Below are 14,743 nucleotides of genomic sequence, written 5' to 3'. Positions count from 1 at the left end.
ACTTCACTCCTGGTTTTTGTACCCCCACAGTGGTGCAGGGGGATGAGGAGTGAGAACCGAATCTGTTCATCACACCTTGTCTGTGCTGCTCCTTTCTCATCAGGGGCAGGATTCCTCACACCATCCCCTGCTCCAGTCTGAAACTGAATTGTCTCCATCTCGTGGGAGACAATTCTCCATTAACTTCTCCCACAGCTCCATAGTTCCCCATGGAGTCACAATTCCTGCCAGAAACCTGCTCCAGCAAGGGCTTCTCTCTCCTCAAGTCTGCAGGATCCCTGCCAGGAGTCAAGACAAGTCATGCAAAGCACTTTTATTGTACACAGATTTTCAGCGGAGTTAAAGCATGCATTAAATGCCCAGCAACCTTTAACAAATCACAGCCATTAAAATATCCATCAGGAAAGAAAAAGGCCTTGGATGTTTCTTGGCACTTCAAAAATATCAGTAATTAAAGCTATGAAATAAATAGAGCCTGAGGTCAGCAACACTAATATGAAATAGTGGGAAGGAGAATAAGTAAAAAGCTTTAAATAAGGCAAATAAGTTTTTATTACTATTCATCTTTAGCATTCTCTCCATTGTGTATCACATCTCGTCTTCCCTGCAGGGATCTTGGTGTCATTATGAGTGGGGGTTTTTTGCACAAACTATAGGATGCATAAAAGGGCACAAAAGATACTGTAGTCATAAAAATAGTGTATCTTTTGAAATAAAAATCAAATTATTTTGGAGGTCCTAGGTTATATTCATTTTCTTTCATAAATGTCTATGAAAAAAAACAAATTGTGATATTCATAATGACAGACCAGAAGAACTTTCAAGTTCATTATGATAGAAAAAATAACCAGTATAAAAGAATGGATTTGACTGCTAACTACTACTATGGACCATGATTGCAAGTTAGAAAATTCCTTATTTCATGTACACACTCTAGAAGACATTGGAGGTACTCTGTGCATGGGAGATTTTTTTTTCAGAAAGCTAACTTTTTCAATGGGTAATGTATTTAAACATTTTTTTAAAAAAAATCTTATTGAATAGGAATAAACTGAAAGAAAAAGGATGATGGAAGACAAAAAATCTGATGTGTCAAAATGGTGCAAGAGCAGGAGCTCAGAAGGAAAACTGCAGTACTCAAGTCTCTTCATACCAGCCAATGGGACAGAATTGCAGAAGACAGTGATGCTATCAAGCACTGATTGTGCCATTAAAAAAGGCTGGAAAATATTGAGAATTAGTCAGAAGGAGCTCAGATTGAGATGGCAATGTTGAAAGAGGAAAGCAAGACACTTAAGAACAGAAGATAAACAGGGCAGAAAATGGAATAACCTATCAAAATGATTACTCAATAATGGCAATTAAACTTTCAATGAGATGAGACTGTGCCACTAAATTAGGAGCAGAGCAGCAGCTAATGAATTCTAAGCTGTGTGCTGTCCAAGTAGCTGAGCTATTTGATACATTTCTCCACAATGACAATTAGAGTTATTGTAGCTTGCATTCAATAAAACAAGCTTGCTTTAGCATAACTGAAAAGAAGTCCAAGATCCCAAACTTAAGCATGATCAAGTCACAAACCTTAAATTTCAATACACAGAACTTGCATATCCTGGATGCCCTAAGGGCAGACCTTCAGCTGGTCTGAGGGACACAATGCAGGTTACAGCTACAGAAGATGTTGATTATTGGAGAGAGGAGATCCAGAATGGATCTATTGCTCCAGAGGGGGATTTTCACACAGTGTTTAACAGGAGCAAACAGTCTAATAGCTTTCATAACTGCTTTCATAACTATGAATACCACCCACTAGAAATCACACTCCACAAGCTTTCCAAGAAGCCAGGGAAAATTCTCAGAATACTTTTCAGTCGTTCTCTCACTGTTGTGCAGCAGACTTAGTCAACCAAAACCTTGTTCCCTGTTTCTGCCCCACCACACTTCTTAAAATCAAAAATCTCTGCATTACAATCTGTGATAATTAGGAAGTCTACATTTTAATCATATCTCCTATAATTTCCTGACTCATTTGAAGATATTTATAATCTTCTGAAAGGTTTTTTGGTAAGAAATAAATCAGAGAACTTAAAAGCAAGACTACACATAGTTGCATCTGAATTACAAAGATTATCTACATATTTGTTTTTGATTGCAAGTACAATTGCAGTTCAGTTTCTCCTCTGCTCAATGACCACGTTACATGAATGGACCAAGACTATTTTTAGGTATTATTATTGTAAGATGACTCATGGAAAGAGGAAAGTTGATTATATTGCAGCTAATGATTGAAAGTAACAAAAAAGTGTTATTCTAATTAATATTAATTTTACTTTGAATGTATTGTCTTTATATCTGCATATAAAACAAATTTTCTGTAAGTAAAGGCAAACCAACTTGCATTAATGTGTTTTTTTAGAAATATCATGCAGCACTCTCCAGCAATAATTAGAATTTGCCATTGAAAAGCTCTTGGTAAAAATGTAAAACTACAAATTCAGTAAAGACCATGCTGATGTCCTATTTATACTTCGTTCCCTTGTGTCTTTAATTTTGGAAATGAAACATCAAAAATCTGTCCACCTAATGTGATGCTTAAAAATACTCACTTTTAAGAGGAAATAAAAGAAAGTTGGTCTCATAAGTCTCATGGCATGGAAAACAAAAAAAGAAATGCTTGAGTTAACACCAGGCTGTGAAAATCAAAGAGCAATGCTTTAACAATACTGTGAAGAAACTAGTTTGAATCTTTCATGCATTTTGAAGTCTTCTAACCTGGCTTTATAAACCCAAGACTAGCAATGCTGTAATGCACATAAACTGTGATCCTAGAATATATCCTTTATTTTTCCCCTAAAGTTTGTCTAAACACTGTCAGAAAACCTTGTAAAAATTACTATCTTATACTAGTCACTTTAAACCACAATAAGAAATAGGATCATTATTCTCCTCTGATATTTCTCCTTAAATTATTTATACCAGAAGCAAGAAATGGCAAGGGCAATCACTGGCAATTTCCTTTCTTTCAGAGAAAACAACAATAAAAAGAACAACACTTCAAAATCAACCAACCAACCAAATATGAATCCTCATACCATTATATAATCAAATTTCCTATCTAGAAACATATATCTTAGAATTTGGGAGGGGTTAGACTGTTGATTCATGACAAATCACATAGAACTAACTCACTAGATATTTATTTTGAGTAGTTGTAACTTATGTCATATCACTTGAGCTTGTTATACCACTGTTTAGCCCAGAAACGAGAAGATAATTTTATCTTCAATTTTTGTTGTGTATTTTTCTGAATGTGTTTGCTCTTTAATAAACTCCACAATGAACCCCGACAAATATTAGTAGTTTTCTCATTTTAAAAATGAAGGATGTAGAGTGCAATCTTTTTTTCCTTTATTGATCACACAACACTGTATTGGTCTGATGGAAATCAGAAACTGTTCTTCCTGAGTGGGAGTTGACCCAGCTGACAAAGGTTCAGCTGCATTTTAATATTTTGATATCTGGGAAAAGTAGCCATACTGGTGAAAATCTCAGTTTTTTTGTTTTTTAAGCAGTCCATTTATACCATTCTATTTTAAACAGTTTTTCCTCTTGTTGAGCTAAACAGGAATTGTCAGTGAAGCTCATCTCCCCTAGAGATGTCCAACTTTCATTCCAGCAGAACTTTTTTCTCTCTGACTGCACTTGAATAGACTGAAGTAGGACAGATTTAATACTCTGCCTCATCAAACTCAAAAACAGTCCCAAAAACACAGAACAAGATGCCCAGACATCCACCCACAGCAACTACATTCCCAAATTGCTTTATATCTCCTCTGTGGAATGTGTATTGCAAGATGGAATTTCACTATAGACCTGTAGTTTCTCTGTAGCCCTATCACATTTGTGATCTGCAACTGCAAGGAATAATCACCCTGGACTTCTGTTTTCAGTGGAAATACCTACAGTGCTTTGCAGTTTTCAGTCAGAGCTGTAGAGCAGCAGCCATGATCTTCCTCCTTGTCCCACGGTATTTGCTATGCTTGCTGTGATAACTCTGCTAGACAATTTGTTATTTTTCTCACAGGAAATCCTCAGGGCAATGCCAGATTACAGTGCCATTACCCTGACACCAGATTATCAGCTTCCAACCACTTTCCAATTCCTTGTCCTTAACAGACCAATTCTTTCCTGATCCTATCATGTGGCACAAGTAACTTCTGCTTTTCTTTAGGAAAGGTGAGACTGATGAACCTGGCAGACTAAAAAAATTAAAAAAATAAAAGAAGCTGAGGTAGACTCCAGATACTGCTGACCCCTTGGCCTCTCTCTGAAAAGTGAAAAAAGTATGAGTATTACAGTAACTACACTATTCTATCTTGGAACAGAGATATTTAAGTACCTATTTTAAAGTTCTATTCTCATTTAATTTTAATTTCAATCTAGAAATCACATATCCATTTGACCAAAACTTGAACAAGATAAAAACACTACAGCTATGTTAGTAACCATGTCCTGCATTGGAAAAAATCCTTTAGCTATCATGTTGTTTAAATGGATGAAAGAGTGAGCACAATGATATTTTTTCTAGTTCCACTGCTTGACCTGCTTTAATAGATGCTGTTTTAATAGGAAACTTTGTATATGATAGATATCTTTAACAGAAACCTATAAATAAATAGAATTAAATTTTGCTAATAAGGAAAAAATATTAAAAGCTGCAGTTTACCATAAACCTGAGGTTATGAAGTTACAAACTTTTGCACCTTAAAACTCCTTCAAGCAATCAAATATGCAGAGAGGCTTTCAGAATTAGACAGCTGGGTAAAGAATATGGACTTAATCAGACTAAGGTTATTGCAGTACTGCATTCCACACCCACTAAAGAAAGGGAGTTCTCAGAAATTTCTGTAAGCAAAAAAAACTTCTGATTTTTGCAGGTGAAGTGCTCCCCACACACTGACACCAGGCTCCCAAGCTGCAGAACCAACATCCTGAAACAATGGGACATACTCCAGGCTCACCCCATGGGAAGGTACATGCATAGATCTCCATCTACCTCACTGCTTCCTAAATGGGAAAGAACAAAAATCAATAGCAAGAGAAATTGCATTTTCAGCTTTCAAAGTGCTGCAAGTAATGCAGAAGAGAAAACTGTTGAAAGTAAAGCAACCAGCAGTGTCCTTCCCACAGAGAAGTTACTTTTGTTTAGCATTTGCATTGGTGATTTATGTTGATGTGGCTATGGCTGAGAGTAGCGGACTAATCTGGAATACTGATGAAAACTACCCACTAAGAACAAGAGCTAGATGTGTTATCATAATCTCCCTGTCTGCAAGAGACCTAATAGATAATTATGAATATTTGAGTGGGATAAGGATTTTAACAAGTAGTAATGACCTCATGATTCAGTGCTGGAGAAAAGCCATCGATTCCTTTAATTAGTGTTTTTCTCACAACCTGCCTATTAAATTCAGGGAACAATGGGGAAACTCTTATGAAGCTTCTAAGTTCTAGAATTTTCAACCATGACTTTATCACTTTTGATGAATGGAAACATTATTGACAGCTTATATTTCAGGTTTCTGTTTTTCTCTTACAACTTGCTCAGTACTCTTACTTTCAGTATCACTTCAGCAGTTACAGTTTGATGAAAGACTGTTTAAAAAGTATTTAATAGAAGTATTTAAATGCAATACACAAATTTCACAAAGAAATGAAGCAATTCATCACTCTAAGACAGATGTACCCTTCATTTTATGTGGACCTAGAAGATGTGCTTTGTTCTTACTACAGGTTATTTGATTTTCCATTAGCTTTATATGCTGCAACATGTAACTCTCTGAAAGAAAAAAAAACCAAAAACCCACAAAAACAACAACCAAAAAATCCTTAAAAAATAACAAAAAAAAAAAAAAAAAAACCCCCAGACACTAAAGTTCCATTTTTCTTTTCTTTTTTCTTCTATTATGATGGCTTAAACACCAGTGAATGCTGTTGAAAGGTGCTGGGGAAAAAAAATCCATCAAATGAACAAAACACATTCCAAGCCAAATTCAATGCCAAGTCATTGAAGAACTTTGTACGGAGTGAAATTATTTTAAACAATACAAACAATTTTTTGATTATCTCTCACAATGTTGGCCTTCAATATGTTTCCTTTTTTTTTTTTTTGTTTGCCACTTAAGTGTGATATTTCTGAGGAAAGGAATAGTTATTTTTTTTGTCTCTGGCCAGAGACATTAATGGCATTAATGCTTGGGTTCTAAGCCCAAAATGAGCAGTGCCAGGGGTTAAGCTACAGATGAACTTCAGGCAATAACTATCCATCTCTATTCACAATGATATAAAAAAAGAATACTTGAGTTTTAGGGATCAATTCCTTTCTCTTATAATGTGCATTTACACCCTAATGGTATCTTCATACTGTTCCAGTATTTCTTACACGGGTTCAAACTCCCAGCTCCAAACACGCTTTCATGTATTTCATCTTTCTCATAATTTATCGTTATTTTGATTCTCTAAATATCCAGGAAAAAAATATTCTTGACACGATGAGCAATGTATTGCCATAATATAATTTAAAAATTATTCCTTTACCAGAGATGCCATCCTCAGATTTTCAGTGCAACCCTTGCTCAGTCCCACCTCCTTTTGAATAAGTGAACCATTATGGGCCTCAGCACTGGCTCCCCACAGCTCTGATTCCCCTATTGCTGCAGCAATCAAGGCTCAGCTCTCTTCTTATTTTCCCCTTTCCTGTGACTTCCAAAAGCTGCTAGGCCCAGGCTGCAAGGAGTGTGGAATGCCAAGAGCAGATAAGTGCTCCTACACAGCATGTGTTCACAGACAGGTACCCTGTCATACAAACACTCTATTTTTAGCCAGGAGCTGGTTCCCTCTGTGTGGTGTAAGTAAATTGGGAATACATTTAAAGTTAGCAAAATAAGACTCTCTCTACTTGTACTGATGTACATTCTAAAAAAAGAGTAATTGTATTTAACACCATTAATAATAGTATTTAAAATTGTAAACACCAAGAGTAACAAAATCCCTGTGCGGAAATTCTATTTTATTCAATTCTATTGCCACATACACTGTTGCATTGGAATGGGAAAAACATTATATCATCCTTAGGTGGGATTTTAACACAATCCAGGGAGAAAAAAAGATGAAAGGGGAGTATATCAGTTTGATTGTGCTAGTAGAATTACTGTGAATGTAGTTCAGGATCAAATGAATTAAGATTCTACAAGCAAATATTACAAGCCCTCCGCTAAGTATGAGATTTGAAGGTGTATTACTAGCCAAGATAAAAGTTCCTGTCTGCAGAAATGCAGTTTTGTTTTCTTTCTAATTTTAGCCCAGGCAAGGAGATCATGCCTTGCAACAATCACGGGAAAACACACAAAAAGCTTAAAGGAAAGACTGAGTTTTGAAAAGAGTCAAACAGCACTTCAGTAGAAAGCTGGTTCTTTGAGCTAACTAAGAATTTGCCTAAATGCTTACATGTGCAACAATAAATATGCTTTAGATAGAAGGATACGTTACTGGTAAAATGATGGTCTTGTAGCAACACCAATTAATTGATATTATCATCATAAAGTTGATCATATATTTCACTAAGAGATCATCCCTGTTATTTGAGCTGAAGAACTTGAACTTCAGAATGATATTAATCAGGAAAGAAATATTTATCAAGCTTGCAGGAAAGCTGCTTAGTATTCTATCCTCCTTTTCCCCATGGTAATACTACTACCGTGCAGCGTTTGCAAGCTGAATTTTTGCATCTGAACCAATATATATATATATATATATATATAATATATATATGTCCAAATTATAATTTATGGGTGGAAGGTGTTTAAAGCCAATAAGACAACATACAATTAAAACAGTATGGCAGACAATGTCTAAGCATGAATGTGCAAGCAGCTGTATCAGGATAAGAGCATTGGTACTTAATGTAGTGAAACTATCATAATATCACTAAACTCTGCCAGAGCATCATGTATTCAAAATGTGTTAAACAGAAGGTACTAAAGGATAGCAACTCTTCAGATTCATTTCAAGCTTGTCTTTATACATGGAAATATTTTAAAATATATATATATGTTAAAAAAAGTATTACATGAACAAAACACATTCAAAGCTAAACTCAGTGTCATGACACTAAAGAGCTTCGTGTAGAGGGTGAGATGATTAAAAAAAAATAATAAACCACCAATGTCTCAGATTTGTGGCAGTGCCTCAAACTTTACAAAACAGCCAAATCAGTTGTGTGATATAACCAAAGCAGTCCTCACTGCTTTAAGGCTAATGTTGGCCCTATCAAAAGCTCTCAATTTTTCAAGTATTTATATACTATGGACACTACAACATTACTTCCCAGGGTCAGATTTTTCATGTCAATGAGTAACAGGCACAACTTTCTGTGAATTTCATGCCAACAGCTACAAAACAAAGCTTCTTCTCTTTTTTTGGTGTCTTAATTCAGAGTGAGAAACCTCAAGGCTACATTTTCCTCAAAAAGGTTTATGAGCATAGTTCACAAACTCTGAGGAAAAAAAATGTCACAAACCTTTTTTCTTTGCAATAATTCTTACATATTATACAGGATTAGCATACTACAGCACACAAATAAAATGTGCAGCAAGTCCCTCCTTCACTCTTTGTGGGGGATTTCAAATATGCCTTATTGCATTTGTGATTTACAAATGAAATCCTGCCAAGAAATCCCTCGTGGTGCACATTATTTGTCACTCACAGTGACAAATAGGTTTGGTCTGTCATCACCCAGTGTAGTGACAAATGGGCTCCTGAAAATCTTTGAGACAACTGAAGTGCCAGGGAGGGAGCAGTGCTGAAATTTTTGCAGTCAAGAGAAATCCATATGCTTGCCCCTGCTGAAGGTAGCTCAAATTTGCAATTAAGAAAATAAAAGAAAAAAAATTACCTATGGATAAATCATTCCATTGGAATTCCATTTTGACTCTCCAAACTTTGCCTCCGTTTCTTCTTATCCCAGAATATGTTTCTGACATCTTGTCTTGTTGTAGGCATATATCAAATACACCCATCTTCAAAAACATTTTTAGGGAAGTTCCATCCCTGTGGGAGAGTTACAGAGTGAAAGCTTACAGAATAAAAACAAAAGTAAACTTAAATTTCTGTTAAAACAATGAAATGTCTAAAGAGCCTCATGAAGATATTCATAAGGAAAATATTTTTTTAAAAAATGGAGATATGGATTTTCTTGTAAAACAAAAGACACATTAATTTGTAAAACCTAGTTGGGAAAATATTTGTGCAATATTATCCACAAGTAGCAACTTTCCAGCAAAGTTTCTGAAACATCTCTGCTTCAGAAAAATATTTCAGAGACAAGATTTGATTATTTCTACTGCAAAGACAAACTGAGCTTCTTGTGCTTCCTGAACAAAACACCATTTAAAGAAAAACTATTGCCTTCTAATTGCTTCACATCCAACTACAATGCTGTTTTGAATATTCTGTAAATATTTTTATTCTGTAAATAAACAGTTAAAAGAGACACTCACTTATCTGATCTTTTCCAGTGTGATTTTCTCTTAGATGAAAAGAACTCAGTTATTAAAAAATGCAAGACTGATTAGTTATTCATAAAATGATTGAACTAATGAATAATTGTTTTCTTTAAAGAGCAATTTTAGAATTATGTGGTTTGCTTTGAAGAATCTCCACGGGTCATCCTCATCCTCAAAAAGCACAGAAACAGCTAAAAACACATGAAATTTTGCTTCCACTTAGAAGCTGCACCAGCTAATCTACCTTTATTTGTTGTAGTAATTAATTTTTTTTTTATTAGTTTTATTCCAAACTGCAACAAAATACCAGCACTTTGGTTTTAGCAGGTTTCTGGACCTTTTCAAAAATCCTACTCTATTCTGCAAGAAAATTGCAGGGTCCTACTGCACAGTGAAATATATGAATTCAGGAAGAAGGGAATTACCTAAACAAGACTATCCTGGAGATACTAACATGACAGTGTGATGGTATTCTGATTTTTTTAACTTACTCTTTTTCTAAAAAAGAGGTTTGTTCTCAGTGAGATTTTTGTTTAATTGTAATTCCCATTAAAATTCTTGTTCATTTATTCCAATTTAGAATTTTGTTATCTCTAGGACATCTCTTTTCCTCTGCCTGGAGAACTGAAGCATACTCATACCAGCCAGGACATGGAACTGAGAATAAACTGTGCCACAGAGACATCTTGAAATAATCAGAGAAAACTCCTCCATCACCTCCCCAACACCAAGGGCAGGCTCTCAATTCACAGCTTTACAGCCACAGTAGAATCCATACAAAAATAAAATCTCACAGTGTCCCAGGCAGGTAACACTGAGAAACTGGTTTGCTCCCCAGCATCCCCTAATTAAAGTCTCAAGACTTTCACTCATTTTTGTTAATCTATTCATCAACATTCATCAAGAATTTGTGTTTTCTGCCAACATAATGGATTCCTCCCCCAGGTTTTCCTTCTAATGTTCAACAGTAGCACTGGGAAACACAACTACTCACTTTTAACCTCCAGTTTGAGGCTTGGAGCACACACATTTAAGAAAGTGGGAAGTTTTGTGCATTTTTAATATATTTTAAAGTTTGCTTAGTTTAAACACTTGGACTTTAAAAATATTCATTATCAGTATGATATATAGATTGCTTCAAGAGTTATGTGGTCTGCTTAGTTTTATTTAAATTTTTAAATTGCACTAGAGAGATGTTTCCATTTTGTTTTGTCCGCTTTCCCTGATTAGTCCCTCAGCAAAGCATTACCACATTGTATTCATTAAAAGTTTACTGAAACACAGAACCTTGACTCATTTTTAAATTAGCTTAGAGAAAACATAGCAGAAGAGTGATTACTAAAATGCAAATCAAGTTTCATCCATAAAATACAGGGATTTTGTCACAGTACAACATCTAAACTAAACACTGTCTCAGAGAAAGGCTGATACTTCTACCTGCACAGGTTTGGGCAAATTGTTTGTGTGACATATCAGTTTACCTGATAAGAAGAAAACTCTTGCCATGATCACAATAACAGAAGTAGTGAATATATTTCAAAGATTACTTTAAAGCCAAGGACATAACATTTATCAGATTTTACAAGTTTTGAATTCTTCCCAGCTTTGATTTTGTTGCCCGATTTGTTTATTTCTGACTTGATTAGGATGGTCCCATCCTCCTCACAGACACCTTTTTTCCTGCGTTGCTGATGACTCTGACACTAACCCATCTGTATTATTTTAATCTTGGTTATTAAGAAAGCAAATATAAATAAGCTCAATGATCCATTTAAATTTCTGACATGACCCCGGATATGCTTCTACTGGAATTATAGTTTACTTTATCCTTTAAAACCTCCATGGAACAATAACATCAGGATTTTTTTTTTCCAAAAATGCTGTAAAGCAGAGAAGCACTAAACAAACTCTAACAGTTCCTCCTGGCATGATGTTTAGTGGGATTTCTTTTTCTACGCCAGTTAGAGGGCCTTGAGGAACCCTTGCAAAGTTCTTTTCACCTGATTCACCCTTTAACCTCTGTCCGGTATGTTCACAGCATTCCAAAATAATTCAGAACCCTCAAACACTACACAGAGCATGAAGAAGTAGAGCAATTTTGGTCATGATCACAAGCTTATTAGCCTGTCCCCTTCTTCCCTCTGTCAGCAGGAGCCCAGAGCATTCCTCTGTGAGCACCCAGAATATCTATTGGGAAAGGCAAGTCAGGGACTGCAAATGAAGAGACACAGCAGAAAGGGTTAGCTATAGGAAAGATACCAATGCTGGATGTGGGAAACACAGAGCCCACATCTGAACACATACCTACATCTGGCATGAAATTTAAAGCCACAGTTTTGACCCAAAACATCCCCTATGAAACACAATCCTTATTTTGAAACCAAGTGATACATCTCTGATTTTTAACTCATAGCAGATTCACAGATAAAACTCTGGACTAATATCCCCAACCCCTTCCTTGAAAAATAGACTCTATTTTTACCAGAAGAAAAACAAACTCTCTAATATAGAATAAAGATGCAAGAAAGTAAGAAAGAGAATTTCTTTACTGCATGATACGCTAATATTTTTGTAAGATATGTTACAGTAAAAACAATTAAGCAGTTATATAATATTTTTACTTTTGTTAACACAAACAGACACAGGAGTCCAGACAATGAATTACCATTTAAAATTTATAAGCAAATGACTGGTTTAGGTGCTTTTAAAATACCTTTTTAAAAATTAATACTAGAAGCAGAAATTCCTTAAGACATCACAATTATGTAAAAGTTAAGTAACTATTTAAAAAAAAATATGACTTGCAACTTCCTTTTGTTTGTTGCTGTCTATTTGCTTGTGGTTCTGTCTTGTTTTGTTTCTGTGGTTTTTGTTTTTTATTTTTTGTTTGGTTTGGTTTTTTTTTTTTTTTGAAGTTCCATAAAGTTTCTTTCTGTTGTTGTCTATTTGCTTATGGGTTGTTGTTTTTTTTTTAAATCAAACATACAGTCTGATAACATACATTCAGTAAGATAACCATTTAGTAAAGCAGTGTGATTTCTTCTTGAGCACCTTATATCAGTATAATTTTTTTGAAAGATCTGTGCAATTTTTTAATAAATCTCATTCCTAGACTGACTGTTCAGCCCCATAAATTCATTCTTTTTCTATGCACCTTTTTATGTAGTTCAGTTGAATTAGAATAATAGAGAAAAAAAAGTTTAGGCTTATTCAGACCTTTTACTCCCATAGAAAAGGGAACTTAAGATAGAGTCATACTCCAATGTCACAGAATTTTTGATATAGAAATCTTTGTGATATTTATATCACTGTAGCAATGCTGTTTTCATTGAGGGAAGATAGATAGATAGATAGATAGATCGATCGATCGATCTCCACCATAGATAATAAGATTCTAGGTAAATTGTTGAGAATTTGGTACTTTTGAATACTTGGCAGCGACATTCTTTGATGGCACATAGATATGATGCCACATATTATTTACATGCATACAATTAAAATCATGTCTTACAACACTTAAAACTCTCTACCTAATCCCCATTAAACTTTTTAAAAATTTTCCCAAGCAGATAAAAGTAAATGATGGTTTTGCTGTCCAATAATGGACACTTTCTGTTGATATGAAAAAAGGATAAGTATTAAATCTCATGCAGCCTGAGTGAAATCCACTTCTTTTCTGCAGCATTCCTACACACCATTCCTACAAGACCAGTCTTTCACTCCCCTGTGATTTTTCATTCAACTAAAAGAAACAAATGAAGATCAAAAAAAAGCCAACGTTTTCATAGTTCCGTTCCATTTTACTCCTCTCAGGACTAGACTCAGGGCTCCCTGTTATGATTCTGATTAAATAAGATTGTTTAACTTAATTTTGCTTTAATTTGCCCTCATTTGTAAAACTCCTTGAGGTTTTACATAAACACCACTGAGAAGATGCCACAATCATGAGCTGGAGATGCACATGTGCAGTTCTAATTTTATATACAGTGCAGGTCCATATCTAACAGGAACAATCAAGGTTCTGCTAATTCAGAGGGAGTCCTGAAAGCTGTCAGCAGTTATAGATCCATTCCAAACCACTAAAAAGGAATCAGGCAACAGGGACTTAAAAATCTCTTATGGCAGTAATAGGTGCAGATTAGCTACTTGCCTGCTTTTCCTATAAAGCAGGCAACTTTGTATGCCAGCAGACATAAAATTAACTCAGCCAACTTGCCTCTATCCCTCAAAAAAGATTCATTCAGCCAAAGGGACACCATCACTTAAACCTGAATTTTGCCACTTTTGAAAATACAGATTTTATTTGATAAAAAAAATGCAAAATAATAGAAAGGTTGGAGTGCCTAGGAACTTAAATCACAAAGCTTATGCACAAACTATAAACAAATCTCTTAAAACCAGATCACTGCTATAATATTTTATCTACTACAGGAGAGACATTCTGGGTAAAGTTACTTCAGGCCTACAAAGATCAAGGTGTCTCTTACACTTCATAGAACAGAAACTGCAGGAATATTGGTCCCCTAAAGAAAAGTCAGAGAAACGAAGCTGAGACACCCACAATAAGAGTTGGGGTTATTATGATCCTTCAGTAACATTAAAAAAAAAATTAACAATAACAAAACCCCTAAAATTTCTTGTAGGACAAGGCCAAATTACTGGTAAGTGAGCTACATTTATGTTATTTGAGTTGTCTCTAAGATGAAGAACCCTCAGAGATGCAACACATGGAACTCATGTTTATTTTTCTTTGACTTTAACACACCAAAATTAGGAATTTTATAAAAAAAATCCTATGGGGATGGGAAAGCCAAAGACTGCATACTAGGATTTGTTAATACATCATCCAATATTCTTTTTTCTATGATTTTTTGTATCAGAATTCCTAGCTGAACTCAGTCACGGCACCCTTTTAGCCCTCACCATACAAGGATATAATTTTTAAGCAAATGATAAGTGTTTATAGACTGAAAATGGCTACAACAGACAAGAAAACTGGCAAGCTGAAATTCCTTAGTGGCTTGTGGATGACTGCAGCTAAGCATTGCCTTTTCTTAACTACATTGTTTCTACCATTATCAATATTGTGTTAAATCTAATCCTTGGGGAATTTACATGGCTGAAATAACATTGATTCAAACCTCCAATATCTGGTATTGAACACTGTACTAGAGGCTATC

General features: G+C 35.1%; 1 long non-coding RNA gene across 1 annotated transcript in view; it reads right to left on the bottom strand.

The window, feature by feature from the left end:
* Positions 1–9,102, bottom strand: part of LOC113460108 (uncharacterized) — a 45,032-nt gene extending 35,930 nt beyond the window's left edge. Inside the window, exon 1 of the long non-coding RNA XR_012579235.1 lies at positions 8,954–9,102. This is a non-coding gene — a long non-coding RNA (uncharacterized LOC113460108). The remainder of the gene's footprint in view (positions 1–8,953) is intronic.
* Between the last annotated feature and the right edge of the window lie 5,641 nt (positions 9,103–14,743).

This window comes from Zonotrichia albicollis, chromosome 2, assembly GCF_047830755.1.
Source record: "Zonotrichia albicollis isolate bZonAlb1 chromosome 2, bZonAlb1.hap1, whole genome shotgun sequence".
Lineage (NCBI taxonomy): Eukaryota > Metazoa > Chordata > Aves > Passeriformes > Passerellidae > Zonotrichia > Zonotrichia albicollis.
Note: the sequence above shows the minus strand (reverse complement) of the source record. Positions and strands in the feature narration are given on the sequence as shown.